At 41.4% G+C, this 16,126-nt stretch overlaps 1 protein-coding gene across 3 annotated transcripts in view; it reads left to right on the forward strand.

The window, feature by feature from the left end:
* Positions 1-16,126, forward strand: part of SYT7 (synaptotagmin 7) — a 584,377-nt gene that overhangs the window by 376,363 nt on the left and 191,888 nt on the right. The window lies entirely within an intron of this gene.

Here is a 16,126-nt window from a genome sequence, read left to right on the forward strand (position 1 = left end):
CTATATAAATTTACCCACTCCATAAACAAGCATACACCACTGCCCTAGAGTTTGGGTGAAGATGACCATTGCTTGCAAACCCAATTGTGTCATCATGGTGAACATACACTATATTGTCAACAGTATTGGGACACCTGCCTTTACACGCACATGAACTTTAATGGCATACCAGTCTTAGTCCTAAGGGTTCAAATTTGAGTTGCCCCCCCCCCCTTTGCAGCTATAACCGCTTCCACTCTCCTGGGAAGGCTGTCCACAAAGTTTAGAAGTGTGTCTATGTGAATGTTTAACCATTCTTCCAGAAGCTAATATGTGAGGTCAGACACTGATGTTGGACGAGAAGCCCTGGCTTTAAGTCTCCACTCTAATTCATCCCAAAGGTGTTCTATCAGGTTGAGGTCAGGACTCTGTGTAGGCCAGTCAAGTTCCTCCACCCCAAACCCGCTCATGTCTTTATGGACCTTGCTTTGTGCACTGGTCCGCATTCATGTTGGAACAGGAAGGGGCCATCCCCAAACTGTTCCCACAAAGTTGGAAGTGTGAAATTGTCCAAAATGTCTTGGTATGCTGATGCCTTAAGAGTTCCCTTTACTGGAAATAAGGGGCCAAGCCCAACCTCTGAAAGACAACTCCACACAATAATCTCCCCTCCACCAAATTATTTGGACCAGTGCACAAAGCAAGGTCCATTAAGACATAGATAAGAAAGTTTTGGGTGGAGGAACTTGACTGGCCTGCACAGAGTCCTAACCTCAACCCGATAGAACACCTTTGGGATGAATTAGAGCTAAAACTGCGAGCTAGGTCTTCTCGTTCAAATCAATGCCTGACCTCACAAATGCGCTTCTGGAAAATTGGTCAAACATTCCCATAGAAACACTCCTAAACCTGGTGGACATCCTTCCCAGAAAAGTTGAAGCTGTTATTGCTGCAACGGGCGGGCCAACTAAATATTGAACCCTACGGACTTATACTGGGATACCATTAAAATTCATGTGCGTGTAAAGGCAGGTTTCCCAATACTTTTGACAATATAGTGTACATGGCTGCTTATTTAGAAGCAACATGACCAGTGCAGGCATCAACTGTGATTGGACCATGTGGGTGATAACTTCATATCAATACTAAATATTGCTTAGCATCACAACTACTTGTTAATACACAGACATTTTCTAGTGTGTCAGACCCCTGTGATTATTTCTTATGTGTTCCAATTTCAAACGTTACCATAGAAAAGGAAATTCTTCTTCTTTATGTCAATTTCCAATTGTAAAATAGCCAGATCAAGGAGCAGAATTGCAATATGGCTCAACAGTTTAGGAATCCAAGTATCAGCAAAATTGCTGTCTCTCTCATTTTTTGCTCAGAGTATGAATGTGAATTATACAATGCACATTCATATACAAACACTCTCTGTTGTATAGTATGCAGATGATCCTGTGCATTCATTGAAGCCATGATACAAATAGAATAGAATTACTCTGGGCCTGGTGTGTCCTAGCCTGTGATTTCTGCTCTGAAGAAATATTTGACCTTGAAACGCCTGTATCCCTTCACTGACCCGCAAACAGCATGTTCTAAGCTATCGCAGAGGGAGTGCAGCTTCCCATCCTTTAAGATCTGAGCATTGGGACAAGAAGATAATATTTTACACACACGTTGCTTATTTCCCTAAAGACACACAGGCTGCCGCTTCTAAAGCTCTTTAGTCTTATCGCTCAGCTCTCTACCACCTTCTTAGCGGAGGCCTCTTTTGTTCAGCTATGTCAAAGCAAGAGTTGGGATCAGATACGGAGTGGTGAGAGTGCACTTTGGGTGGGCGCAGGAGAGGGGGTTATTAATTAGACCATGATTTCAAGAGGCATGTGTATAAAGAACATAAGGCAGCCTTATAGCACATCGATCCTTCTTCTTTTGTGTCCCCTGTGAAGGTCAAGCTGTCACTTTGTTCTGAATGTCTGTGTGTCATCAAGGGTCTCATGCTAAGAGCACTCCTCAATTGAGCATTCACAGCACCTAATTTAGAACTGCATCCTAAAGCAGTGTAGCAGGGCAGGCAACCTGTAACTCTCTCATCGCCGGAGAAGCATTATAAAGATAGGATGAGGGGTGTACAGTAACCTTTGTTATTGTTTTCTAGCAAGAAGGTGAATGATATTTAGAGTATCAAAGAAAGCATTTGTGATTGCATTTTGTACTGTCAAGTGTATAATCCTTACCTATCAGTCACTTTTACATGGATCAAAGATTCAACATTCGGTCCAACCCAGCTCCAAAGTGATATGAATCCATTAGACTGTGGTCATGTAGCTCTACCTAGATGTGACCAAAGAAAAAAGCAGCTAGGGTTGGTGCTCAGATTGGGGTTTTAGTAATAGTCTACAGGAAGTTGCAGCCACATCCTAGACCTCAGTATTTGTGGGCTTTTCTACAAATCTACACAATATTTTTCTGACCTACCTAGAATTATAAAAAACAAACTGCTAGAATATTTCATGTAGGAATCTTAAGTCTTAGCTCCTCAGCAGAGTTGAAGAAGCAGAGCCTGCCTGTTACATTGCTAACATGCACTAGATCCATAGTGCAATACATGAAGTTAACAACAGGGAGTTTTACAGGTTTGGGGCTCTGGTCTGCCAGCAGCAGAGCCCTATCCTTGAAGATCCTGTGGGGGGTATGCCCTTTATGAAGGGCAAAACACTGCACTGAGGCATTCCCCTCCCTCTCCACATCAGTGGAGATTTTGCGTATCCCTTTGAAGACAATATTTAACAAGGATGGCATACCACAAACACAACAGAAAAGGGTCAGATGGACTTACAGGCTCAGACTCAGCACAAAACGTGCTTCAATAAAAGGATTTTTGGAAGTGCAGCAATCCGGAATCATTTGCTTATGACTCGGCACTGGTAGTCATTTCACTCAAGATCAAGTACCCTCTGCTGGGTTGTTTGCCCCCAAGCTTCCTGTTTTCTGTCCAGAGAGGAATTTTCTGCCACAATGTCAGATTTCATGGGCAGAATTTTTTGGCCTTATCAAGGCCATATCTAGCAGTCGTCACACTCATGCCCCTTTGACCTGTGCTCCTAAATAGGTCTTGACTTTGCCCTTTAGCCAGACATGTTACCTGAGCAGGAAGTGATAGTTGAGGATGATCCCTCTTCTATTAGGAAATCAGATCAGGATGGGATGCCTATAGTGGAGATTTCATCTCATCTTTAAGGATATCCTAGCTTCCCTTAGTGATACTGTATGCTCCTGCTTAGTATTAGAGAAGTCTTAGTCTGTTCATCCCAAGGTATCCAGCATGGGGTCCCTAAATAGCCTAGACTTTCCGGTTTACTTTATGGTACAGCCTGTCTTGTATGAGGACTGGTTCTATTCTGGGAAGATTTTTACTTCTCCAAAACACTCAGCAGTAGCCTATTGATGTAAGTTTAATACAAACATGGACAGTTCCTGTGGATAATCGTGACATTTCTTGTCTTCAGAACACCCTCGTGCCCCTTGTGGAGGATAATTCCATGTTCAAGGACCCAGCAGCCAAGAGGTTAGAGGCCCTCTTTAAATCACTCTTTCCTTTGGTGGGCCCAGCCAGGCTATAATGCAGCCTGCCAGACCTTTGCTGTCTGGAGTGAAGACATGGCCCAAAATCTTAGTTATATTGTAACAAATGCATCAGTCCACAGTCATTTAGATCTTTTACCTATGGCTTTCCACTACTGCATGAAGAGCTTGGCAGGCACTCTTTGTCATATTTCCAGTATGAGTCTTCTCTTCATCCACTTGCACGCAATCCTTTGGAATAAAAGCTGGTCAGCTGAGTTCCCATGCAAGACGTACCTTGAAAGGTTATCTTTTGATGGTGAATGCCTATTTGGTACCTCTTTGGATAAGCACATCAAGAAGATTACATGAGGTAAGAGTACTCTTCTATTCCAGGAAAAAAAAATACTTGCACCTCTATTGGAAGTACTTCTACTCCTGAGGTTAGGAGAGGTTATTTTTGTTCCTCTCAGTCCTCCAGTTCCATATCCAAGGCAGGGACCTACTTTTATAAGAATACATGGCTCTCCAAACCAGTTGGTTCCAAGGCTTATTTCCAGTGACGGGAGCCTCCATTTCTCAGAGAGGAGGCATTTCTCTAAGCCTTCTGGTCACAGAAAACCTCAGATGCTTGGTCGAGAATGTCATTTCCTGGGGCTACAACCTGGAGTTTCACACTCTGGCTCTTCCCTGCTTTATACTTTCAAACATGCTTCTTTCCCCATTACAGCTGGCAGATCTACTTGCTGCTATCCATAAAACTCTCGTCTTATTGGGTCATTCATTACCCCTGTACCAACAGAACACTTTCAAGGCTTCTATTCAAACCTTTTTAATGGTTCTCAAACCAAATAGGGCAATCCAGCACATTCTGGATCTGCAGGCTCTCAACTTGGTCCTGCGGGTGCAAAAGTTCAGCATGGTCAGGTTAGTCACTGCCTACTTTCTTCCTGGGGATTCATGTTTTGGGGTATCTGGATGATCTGCTGTTAGCCAACATCCAGCAGCCAATGAAGAAACTGGATTATCATCTTCATTCATAAAATTAACCAAGTATCATATGAATGTATCAAATCTTGGTCAGAATGGATAGAAAAATCTGTAATTACCAGATGTATTCCACATTACATTTAACTTTATTAGGCTTTTTAGCTATTAAATCATACTAAAGTACAGATTTGCCATTTTAAAGTAGAAGGTATATCATTTTCAACATATTAAAATGAAAAACAAAACAAACAAAACAAAAAAAAGGCTTATTCCTCATTAAAGTACACTGGGCTATGTAGAATAATCCTTAATAGTGATGGACGAACATCAGCCGCAAATTTTCTCAAAAGTCCGCGAACCGCAAGTTCGCGGCGGGCCCCATTGACTTTAATGGGAGGCGAACTTTAAAAACCTTTAGGTCATATTTGCAGCCACAAAAGACATACTAGCTGTGAACAAATAGTCCCAGCACATATAAATCAGTTGAATTCCTCAGAGATCCATGCCTCATTCATTTTTATAAATGTGAGGTAGTCTACACTGTCATGAGCTAGGCGAGTGCGCTTGACGGTCACGATCCCCCCTGCTGCGCTGGACATCCTTTCGGACAGGACACTGGACGGGGGGCAAGCCAACATTTCCATTGCAAATTGTGCAAGCTATGGCCAGAGGTCAAGCCTGCCCACCCAGTAGTCCAGGGGTTCATCATTCCTCAGAGCGTCCACATCGGCCGTTAACCCGATGTAGTCGGACACCTGTCGGACACCTTTTTTTACGCTCCAACATTTGGGCCACAGAAGCCTGCCTTTTTCCAGAACAACGTGACGACGGCATCATGGAAGGTGGAGTGGAGGACAAATGTGAGGAGAGAGGAGAAGGAGAAAAGGCTGGACGGTGAGAGCCTGGAGTGTGGCTTTGTGGGTTCTGACGGTGTTGCTCCCACTGGGCTCGGTGATGGGATTTCCGGTGCCTTCCTAAAGCGGTTGTCCCTAGGTGAATGTTGGGCTTACAGCGACTTATGCGTTGACTGCAACGGCTGCAGATGGCAACACTGTTGTCAGCAACGGACACATTAAAAAAAGCACACACTGCGGAGCCATGTTCCGGCATCCTGGGAGCACCAGATGTGACTGTACATGGTTGATGGCTCGCTCCTGATACATTTGCAGTCTGCTTTGTACCTCTTGTGCAATGCAAGTTCTGCCTGCCTCTCCTCCCTATCTGATGGTCCGTCTCTCCCTCTGAACTCCCCTCCTCTTCCTCTCTTGTGGCCACCCACGTGACATCCATAGACACGTCATCATCCACGTCACCTTCCCCACAACTAACATTTGAGATCTCGGAGTAGGCAGCAACAGCAGGGACCAACCTCCTTGGGCTGATCTGGGTACTGTCGTCAGACTGCTTGAGCGGCTGTTGCTACCTCCTCTTCCTGATCCGATGCCAACAATGGCTGCGCATCGCAAATGTCTTGTGATGGATCGGAAAATAATTCCAGTGACTCAAGCGGAGGGTATGTGGTGGTGGTGCTTGTGGTGGTGTCTTTGGGGGTGCACACAGCAGAGAGTGAAGAGGGTGCAGATAGAGAGGATGAGGAGGGTGCAGAAGAGGAAGGCTGAGTGAGCCACTCAACCAAGTCTGGTGCGTCCTTTGACGTAATTGCACGCGGCTTTTGAAACTTCACACTTTGGCTCCGGCCTACTGCTCCTGCCCTACCCCTACCACCCCTGCATAAGTGTCTGCCTCTTCCTCTGCCTGTCATGTTTTTTAATTACCCTGTGACAAAAGTCTCTAGAGAATCGCAGTATATCTGGAAAAAGGTGTACAACACCCCGCATCAATCTGTGGTATTGGGGGGGCCACAGGTTTATCACACCAGTTCTACAAATAATTGGCCAGTAACTGTTGTCACTGTGTGTAGCACAGTTAACACAGCAAAAGAGGCCATATTTTTGCAGGACTAAAATACAATCTTAGAAAAGTATACTGTTAAATAACACCTCACTTCAATCTGTGGTATTGGGGGGGCCACAGTTTTATTACACCAGTTCTACAAATAATTGGCCAGTAACTGTTGTCACTTTGTGTAGCACAGTTAACACAGCAAAAGAGGCCACATTTTTGCAGGACTAAAATACACTCTAAGAAAAGTATACTGTTAGATAACACCCCACTTCAATATGTGGTATTGGGGGGGCACTGGTCTATCATACCAGTTGTTCAAAAAATTGAACAGGGAGTTTGGCACTGTGTGTACCAGACTTAACACAGCAAAAGAGGCAATATTGTTGCAGGACACAAATACACTTGTAAAAGTATACTCAGATAACACCCCACTTCAATATGTGGTATTGGGGGGCCACTGGTCTTTCACACCAGTTCTAATACATTAAAAGTGCTTTTGTCACTGTTTGTAATATTGCTGCAGCAACGCTCAATCACCACACCTGTCACAATGCTGCACAGTGCACAATAATGCATTACCCCCCCCCCCCCCCTATATAGTGCACTGCACACCAATACCAAAAAAATTGCAGCCCTTTAAATGACTTTTGTGGACATTAACAGAGCGATCTGTGTCAATGCTGCCGATCTCTAACTGCCCCTAAAACACAGACTGGATACCTGTCCCTAACCTGAAAAGAGACTGGACCTATACCAAAATACCAGCCCTGAAAAGGACTTTTGTGGACATTAACAAAGCGATTTGTGTCACTGCTGCCGATCTCTAACTGCCCCTAAAGCTCCGACTGGATACCTGTCCATAGCCTGAAAAGATACTGTAGTAGACCTATACCAAAATACCAGCCCTGAAAAGAACTTTTGTGGATCTTAACAGAGCTATTTGTGTCTGGCAATCTCAGGGTAAATTTAAATTCATTCATATAACATTTTTAGCAATGCATCTTTTTTTACAATACAAAAATAGAGAAGTTTGTAATTTATGGGATTTGGTTCCAGTCATCAACAGACCTGAGCAGCCCTCAACGCTACTTGTAGCCTATAAGAAGTTACAATAAAAAAATGTATTTATTTGAGGAACTTATATAATGCCGACAATTACGCAGCACTTTACACATATATATTGCACATTCACATGAGTCCCTGCCCTCAAGAAGATTACAATCTAAGGTCCCTAGCTGACTTTCATAAATACACATACTGGGGCCAATTAAGACAGGAGACAATTAACCTACCAACATTTCTTTGGATTGTGGGAGGAAACCCACGCAGGCACAGGGAAAACATGTAAACTCCATGCAGGTAGTGTCGTGGTTGGGATGCGCACCAACGACACTAGTGCTGCTAAGCTGAAGTCCCAACCATTTAGCCACCGTGCTGCTTTTATTCCTTTCTAGCTATACTTTTAGTTATTTTTTTAGGAAATTGACTTTCTGCCTACCATACAGTACTGTACTGCAGGTTCGGTGACTGACTTGATGCTGGGTGCCTGAGAGTTAATGTTTACAAGATGATTCTTTTTATTATCACTACAGAGATAGTGCGAGCTATTGCTGACACAAGCTTTTTTATTTATTCTCCTGTATGCACTTGTTTTGCCACAAGTACAATTACGTATGGTTATTTTGAGTAGTAGGCTGCCCTTAGACACAGCAGATCAGCAATGTTTAATATCAATATTAATTGCTCTTGAGAATCCCAACCAGCTGCAGTGCACATAAGTATATATCTGCAGCTGATGGAACAATTTGACCAAGCAACAGTTAACAAGCGTGCTCTAATTTAGTCATGCATCCTACTCTACCAGTGCCATCCACACAATGCTGCAAAGAGGAGTTAAACATGGTGATTAGGGGCTAATGATTTCCTGTGAGTGGTCTGTGAGCCTCTCATCACACATCTGAGGGTATAGTTATAAAGACCCGCTACATAGATGCAAAGCATCTCACTGGCACTGAGAGAATCACTGTGCTTCTCCATGGCGCTTAACACTGGCATTTTAAGGTAATTATGTGCATACCTTCCTAGGCCTGTATCCTTTTTTTGTGTTTATATGTAAGTAAAGAAAAGCTTTTTGTATTTAGTTGGATTTTTATTTTGGGTTCTGATGTAACGGATACCATGGTAATGTTATATATTTATGGCCAGGGTAGTAGTCTTTGCCAACAAGAATTGTAATGCTTTTCTTATTTTATAGAATTTTTCCTACACTTTAAGGATGATTGTTCTTAATAGTTTGACAGTGTGTTATACACCCATTTTCTCCTTTAGATAGAACACTAGTCACAAGTGTGCAGATTGTGTGTAATCTGTTTCTTATAACCTGGCTGTCATTCAGTTTAGGATTGGTTGACTCTGCAGGACCCTTAATTTGCTTGTTATAGATTATGTGACACTTTTATTTCCAGGAGCAGGTTTTAATAGAACTGTATAGAAGACAGAAACCAAGGGTCTTACTGGCTCATAAGAATCGTTCTACTTGTGAACCGGAGTCTGTAGGAATGAGAAGTATTGACCTTTCAGGATAATGGTATAGCAGGCACAACATTGTTGATTGTGACTTGTTCTGTATGGAATACTTAAGTTACTTTAATCACATTATTATCATACATGTGTACAGTACTCATAAGATAACAAAATAATTGTTAATGGATAGTGGAATCTGAATAATTTACTAGTACAGAATTTGATGTGATGCAGAATCTGAAATCATTAGCACTTTTGCTTGCTTATTGATCCCAAACTGTGAAGCACTTTATTGTCTTGTTTTTTCAGTTACCTTTTTATATAAAAAATGTTATCTCATTATACTGAGAGTTTTTGGGATATCATATTTTAAATCAAAAATGTCTAACCCATGCACATAGTCCTTTTGCTCTAGGGGGGCATACAGTGGGTATAGAAAAGAATCACCTTTAAAATAATCACATTGTGTTGCTTTGCAGCCTGAAATGAAGACAGGCACAGTTTTGTTTTATACAGCTGTATTTACTCAGTGCAACTTATAACATCCAAACAAAAGATTTAACACCAACATGTCAGAAAAAAAACAAAAACAAATCAAAAACAGAATCACTGAGTTGAAAAAACAATCACCTCTCTTTTAAAAATGACTTGTAAATTCAATCAGGTGTAGCTAATCACCTTCTTAATGGCACATAAGACTTAAAACTGTGATCAGCTGTGGTCATTTTGATTAGCTCAGCATAAAAAGAGCTTTCCTGGAGCATTTCAGTGCATGGTAGTGCAACTGAAGCAAACAATCAACTATGGGTGGCAAGGCACTGTCAAAAGATCTCCAGTATAAAGCTGTGGATGATCACAAGTCAGGAGATAGATACAAAATAAGTCAAAGGCTTTATCAATGCCTCGAAGCACAGTGAAGTCTATTATTAAGAAGTGGAAGGTATTTGGTATAACACAGACCTTCCCTGGATCAGGACGTTGCTCCAAACTGGATAAAAGAGCCAGGAGGAAACTGATCAGAGAGGCTACCAAGAGGCCTACAGCAACTCTGAAGCAGTTGCAGGAACTTATGACAAAGAGTGGTCAGGAAGATTGATTTACTAAAGGCAAATATACGGTGCACTAGAAGTGCACCGCAGGTGCAGTTGCTCTAGATCTGAGGGAAAGCTCTGAAATTAGGGGAAGCTCTGCTGATTTCTATAAACCAATTATGTACAAGCAAACATGCATTTTTTTATTTTCCTTGGATCTTCCCCTCATATCTAGAGCAACTGCACTTGCAGTGCACTTGAAATGCACTTGCGGAGGTGCACTTGCAGTGCACAGACTATTTACTTTAGTAAATCAACCCCATTGTGTGCAGGTGACAATATCACAAATTATCCACAAATTTGGCTTATATGGGAGGGTTGCAAGAAAAAAAGCCGCTTCTCAAGAAAGGCCACATGCAATCATGACTGAGCTTTGCCAAAATGCACCTTGAAGATTCTGAGGCCACATGGAAAAAGGTGGTTCACCATCCAAACACAGCTCACCATCCAAATAACACTATACTTACAGTAAAGCATGCAGGTGGTATATCCTGTTATGGGGGTATTTCTCTGCAGCAGAGACTTGTCAGGATAGAAGAAAAAATGGATGGGGCAAAAAACTGTCATTCTTAAAGGAAAATCTGCTGCCCTCTGCTAGGAAGTTGTCAATGGGAAGAAGGTTTAACTTCCAACATGACAATGATCTAAAGCACACAGCAAAAATGACCACACAGTGGTTAAAGGAGAATCGCATGATCTAGTCAGAGCCCAGACTTAAACCCCATGGAAAATCTGTGGAATACCTTGAAGACTGCAGTCCTCAAACAGTCACCATCAAATATAACTGAATTTGGGCAGAAGAGTGGGCAAATATTGCAAAGTCTAGATGTGCAAAGTTAGTAGAGACACATCCCAACAGACTAAAGGCTGTATTTAAAGCAAAAAGTGGTTCAACAAAATACTGACACAGGGGTGATCCTTTTTTCAACTAATTGATTCTGTTTTTGAATTTTTTTCTGTTGGTGTTATATCTTTCACTTGGATGTTATATGTTCCACTGAGTAAATACAGCTGGATTATACAAAAACTGTGTTCATTTCAGGTTGCAAAGCAACAAAATATGATTATTTAAAAAGGGGATGATTCTTTTCCATACTCACTGTATATCCTATTGTATGTATCACAGTCACCATACGCATGCTAGAGACAGGTTAAGCAGAAACTATTAATCTACCGGTATGGTGTTGGTCTGTGGGAAGAAACTAGAGCATTCATACAAAAAGCCCATATATTCATGAAATTCATACACTTCATGCAAATAGGGTCCAAGTGGACATATAATGCCGGATCACAGAACTACAAAGCAGCAATATCAACTACTAAGCCAGCATCTCAAGCAATAGTTACAGTGAGTGCTAAGTAATATACAGCATCTCGCACTAAGAGGTGACAATATCTCACTTAGACATAAAAAAAATGCTGCAAAGTGTATTTAAACTGCCAAAAACAGTGCAAAAGTGCTAAACATTGGAATATTACAACCCATATATTGTAAATATAAGAATGAAACCAGCGCAAAAAACCCCTATGACTGGGTGAACCATCAATCAGACAATAAATATCAATTAAAACGATGTATAAAAAAGTCTCAAAGACTAGGTAAAACAATTAATGACAAAATAGGGTAATAAAATCATCAGGTGTAAAGGTGAAGTGACAAGTGCAAAAATGTGCTGAGATGTTCACTTGATCTATAAGGTGATCAGGAAACTGGGTGAATATAAAGTAACCCATGCTAGAACAACATATATAAAATTATGTGCAGAGACGAGCAGTTCCACTGATGGAGAACTGGTCAATAGCTCCAACTGAAACAATTAATGTGTAAATGAAACAGAAATATAAATTGCCCTATGAAAAGTGAACCACTGTCAGCTTTTCAAAGTGTAGTGAATCCCAAAGAGTGTGCAACAAAAGAGCAATTGCACAGGTTATATGGAAGAGAACTGATCAAAGGCTCCAAAATAAAGGAAGAACAAAGAAAATATAGGGAATGTGCCCTATGAAGAATAAACCAATAAGAATAATTCTTCAGAAATGTAGTAGATCAGAGAAATGTTCAGTGGAAATTCAGGTGATATCACTACCAGTGAATGTGGGTAGGATAAACAGTGAAAATGAAAAACTGTGATGAACATAAGCCAAATGCCCTATGAAGGGTGAACCAATGTCCACTCTTCCAGGGTGTGAAAAATCAAAAATATACAAAAAGTGTCCCAATAGTGTTCAATATCACAATATAAAAGCAATCAAGTCCAATTAATAAATCATCTGTAGATTATAAGTGAAGTTCATAATAGGTGAGAATATAGAAAACGATATCCGGTGATCCCAGTGCGAGTGTTAGTGGGCTAAAATTCCTCAAAAATAGGTGAAATGGCCGCTCACCTCACTTAACACTCATATGAGCGTTTCAGGTGTCTCATGTCAACCTGTAGACTTTTAGGAGGGTGTTTTCCAGGAATAGAAGGGTCTTAACGATGTAAATATATTATAAGGAACAGGGTCCAGGTCTCCTATGCTGGTCTCAGGTATAGATGTTAGCTATACAGCTATTACTTGGACACTCGTTAATCAGGGAAGAAGATGGAAAGAGGGTCTCATAGTGTAAGCTCAGTGAAATATTTATTCAGGCAAGTAACAAATTTAAACTCACATTTGGAAAGATGTTTGCAGGCACAATCGATAATAACAGCCGCCGATGCGGTTCCAGCGCTATTCACAGCTACTTCCGATCTCGGCCGTAGACCCGGAAGTGACGTCACCACGGCGTCCCGACGCGTTGCGTAACAAATCACGTTACTTTTTCACTCCATCAGTGGAACTTGTGCAATTGCTCATCTCTGCACATAATTTTATATATGTTGTTCTAGCACGGGTCACTTTATATTCACCCAGTTTCCTGATCACCTTATAGATCCAGTGAACATCTCAGCACATTTTTGCACTTGTCACTTCACCTTTACACCTGATGATTTTATTAACCTATTTTGTCATTAATTGTTTTACCTAGTCTTTGAGACTTTTTTATACATCGTTTTAATTGATATTTATTGTCTGATTGATGGGTCACCCAGTCATAGGGGTTTTTCGTGCTGGTTTCATTCTTATATTTACATTGTATCGTATGTGGTGACACTACAGAACTAGCTGCATACCTCTGGTGCTCCATTTACACATCTGCATCTCCCTTCTCCGCTCCTCATTTCTCTTTTGGTGGCGCATAGATATTAACTTACTTTATATTCTGTTTACAACCCATATATTAACGTGCAAAAAAAGTGCAAAGTGTATCTTAAATGGAAAGTTTATAAATTGATGTGTGCAAGTAGGGATGCTATTTATGTTGGAATCATCCCTACATGCACACTACAATTTATGAACTTTCCATTTAAGATACACTTTGTACTTTTTTGCACTTTAATATATGCATTGTAATAACCCACTGTTTAGCACTTTTGCACTGTTTTTGGCACGTTAAATGTACTTTTCTGTATTACATTTGTATATATACGGTAATCAGTTTATTCGGTGATCTATTTCTTATATGATTTTTTGGAGCGCTATATTAGGCCAGCATGCCGAAAAAAATATAGGCTCTGTTTATAGCTTTATGCTGATATTTTTCTTGATAGTTCTGCAAGCTATGAACCACCAAATGTAAGAGCAACTTCGTCGACAGGTGTGCGCCTGCATCTTGTCAAAGCCCAACATGCTTATTTTAAAGCTTTCCCAACAAATGGGGCTATTATTTGGATGCCAGGGTGCCCTAGTTGTAAGGGTTCATTTATATGTTCAAAATGTATAATCAACATAACTTCTGACTCATGTTGATAGCAGTATGGAGTAACAGAGTAGTCACTGGTCTGGAAATAGTCACTGGGTAGTATATCAGCAATCCACATCCTCTTGTTGGATTGTAGATTGTGTAGATTGTGTGTTTATCAAGTTGTTATAAGGGTACTGACAAGCAATGTGTTTTTTGGCCTGCGACATCAAGAGTTAAATTGCGGACACATGGATATTCTGTACATGGCAAGAGACACCAGATTGATGCAAAAAGAAATATCCTTGTATTAGCTGGAGAAGAGATCAGTCAGTGTCAGACTCACCACAGAACATTAATAGACTGATTGAATCCTGGGGACTTGGGCATATTTTTATAGACATTTTAGTTAAAAGAGTTTCCAAGGACTGCAAGGTTCCAGTTATTTATACCAGTCAGACAAAGATTGCATAGCAGACACCACTGTGTCCTATTTCTTTGAAAATATCCATATATGCCTGTCATACTGTCAGCTGGACTGCACAGATATTCTATAAAAGAGTTGTGTAAATACCTATCTTTCTTTTCTGTTAATGCAATTGGCAGAGGATACTGTATGGGCTTATGCAAGTATTACTGCCAATTTCACTCAGTTTTCAGCATTAGTTTTTCAGTGTATCAGAAACAGAAAACTAGATTTTATTCTGACTCATGGACTCATGAACAGGACCCTGGATATGGTGATCAAATATGCACATAGATACCTTTATGTGGAATCAGATTTCTGCCTTTGAACTCATTGAATTTACTTCAAAGCCTTGGGAAGCCTGATCCTGACAGAATTGGCAGACATGAATAATGTTTATAGTCATATATATTCAATTCTAGGGCCAGATATAGAGTGAGTAACACCTGTAGATTCATCAGAGACAGGGTCCTTCTGACAACACTCAACAGACTTTCTTGTAATGACTTGCTGACAAACTGTGGAATCAGAGGCTAAAAAGATTGTAGGAAAGGTCCCTTCACCCGCATAAGATAGAGGTCAGTTGGATTGGTAATAAACAAATGTCTGTGTTTTGCATGGAGAACACTTAATATATGTAGGCAGGTGCAGTCTGTACTCCCTGCTGCAGGTGGCACTCAACTGATGCGGCAACGCAGAAGGGGAAGGAAGTTATGCAGAATTTGGTTTCTCTATGACTTCCTACGGTCACAAAGAGACAGCTGTCCTATTGGACACCAGCAACCCATGTGACTCCAGTGGCCTTCTTAAAACTTGAAGGATTACTACTCTACTTGAAAGTTTTTTATGTTAATGCATGTTTTTGTTAATGCATTCTATGCATTGATATAATAAACTTCTATTGTTTAAAAAAAAAAAAAAAAGAAGCCTTCTGTGTGTAGCAGCTCCCCTCTCTATCCAGCGATGTCCACGAGTCCCTCACCCTTCCGAGAATCCCCCTCCTGATTAGCTGAGACACAGCAGCGGTGCAATTGGCTCCTGCTGCTGTCAATCAAAGTCAGTTAGCCAATCAGAAGAGGGAGGGAGTGGGACCAAATGGCAGCTTTGTGTCTGAATGGACACATGGACCTGCAGCTTGGCTCGGGTGCCCCCATAGCAAGCCGCTTGCTGTGGGGGCACTCAACAGGAGGGAGGTGCCAGGAGCAGCGAAGAGGGACCCAAGAAGGGGAAGAATCAGGCTGCCCTGTGCAATGCCACTACACAAAGCAGGTAAGTAAAACATGCTTGTTGTTTAAAAAAAAAAAAAACAAGACTTTACAATCACTTTAAGACTCCACCTCCTGGGTTTGGTGCGCTTTATGCGAATGACTAGCCTAGGGACAGGAACCCCATCTGACAGGGACAGTGCTTAGAGGTAGGGAAAGGTTCCAGATAAGTAGGGACAGTGCAGGGACTACATCTACTTCTCTATAGGAAGCCCCCCTTTGGGTGTGGAGCGGCCAGGCCACATTCCGCTCCTCGTTGCAGACTGTCGGCATCTTCAAGTATTTAGACCGCTGTCACAGTTGATAAATGGCTCCAGACCGGTGTGTCTACCGGGCCTGAATAAGTTGTGTTGAACCTTTCTACCTGACTCGGACTCTGTGTGTTTACTGCCCACCTCACCACACTGTACCTTGCTCACACATAGCTTCACGCACTATAATTAAATTTTGCAGATCAGTTCCTTTTAGAACAATAATGTTATTGTCCGCATTTTATCATAGTATACTGTATATGTAATGGGTGTTTTAGTGAAGCAGAGGGCAACAGGACAGCCATGAATGACCCAATAGCTGC

The sequence above is a fragment of the Pelophylax lessonae genome (assembly GCF_965119305.1).
Source record: "Pelophylax lessonae genome assembly, chromosome: 10".
NCBI lineage: Eukaryota > Metazoa > Chordata > Amphibia > Anura > Ranidae > Pelophylax > Pelophylax lessonae.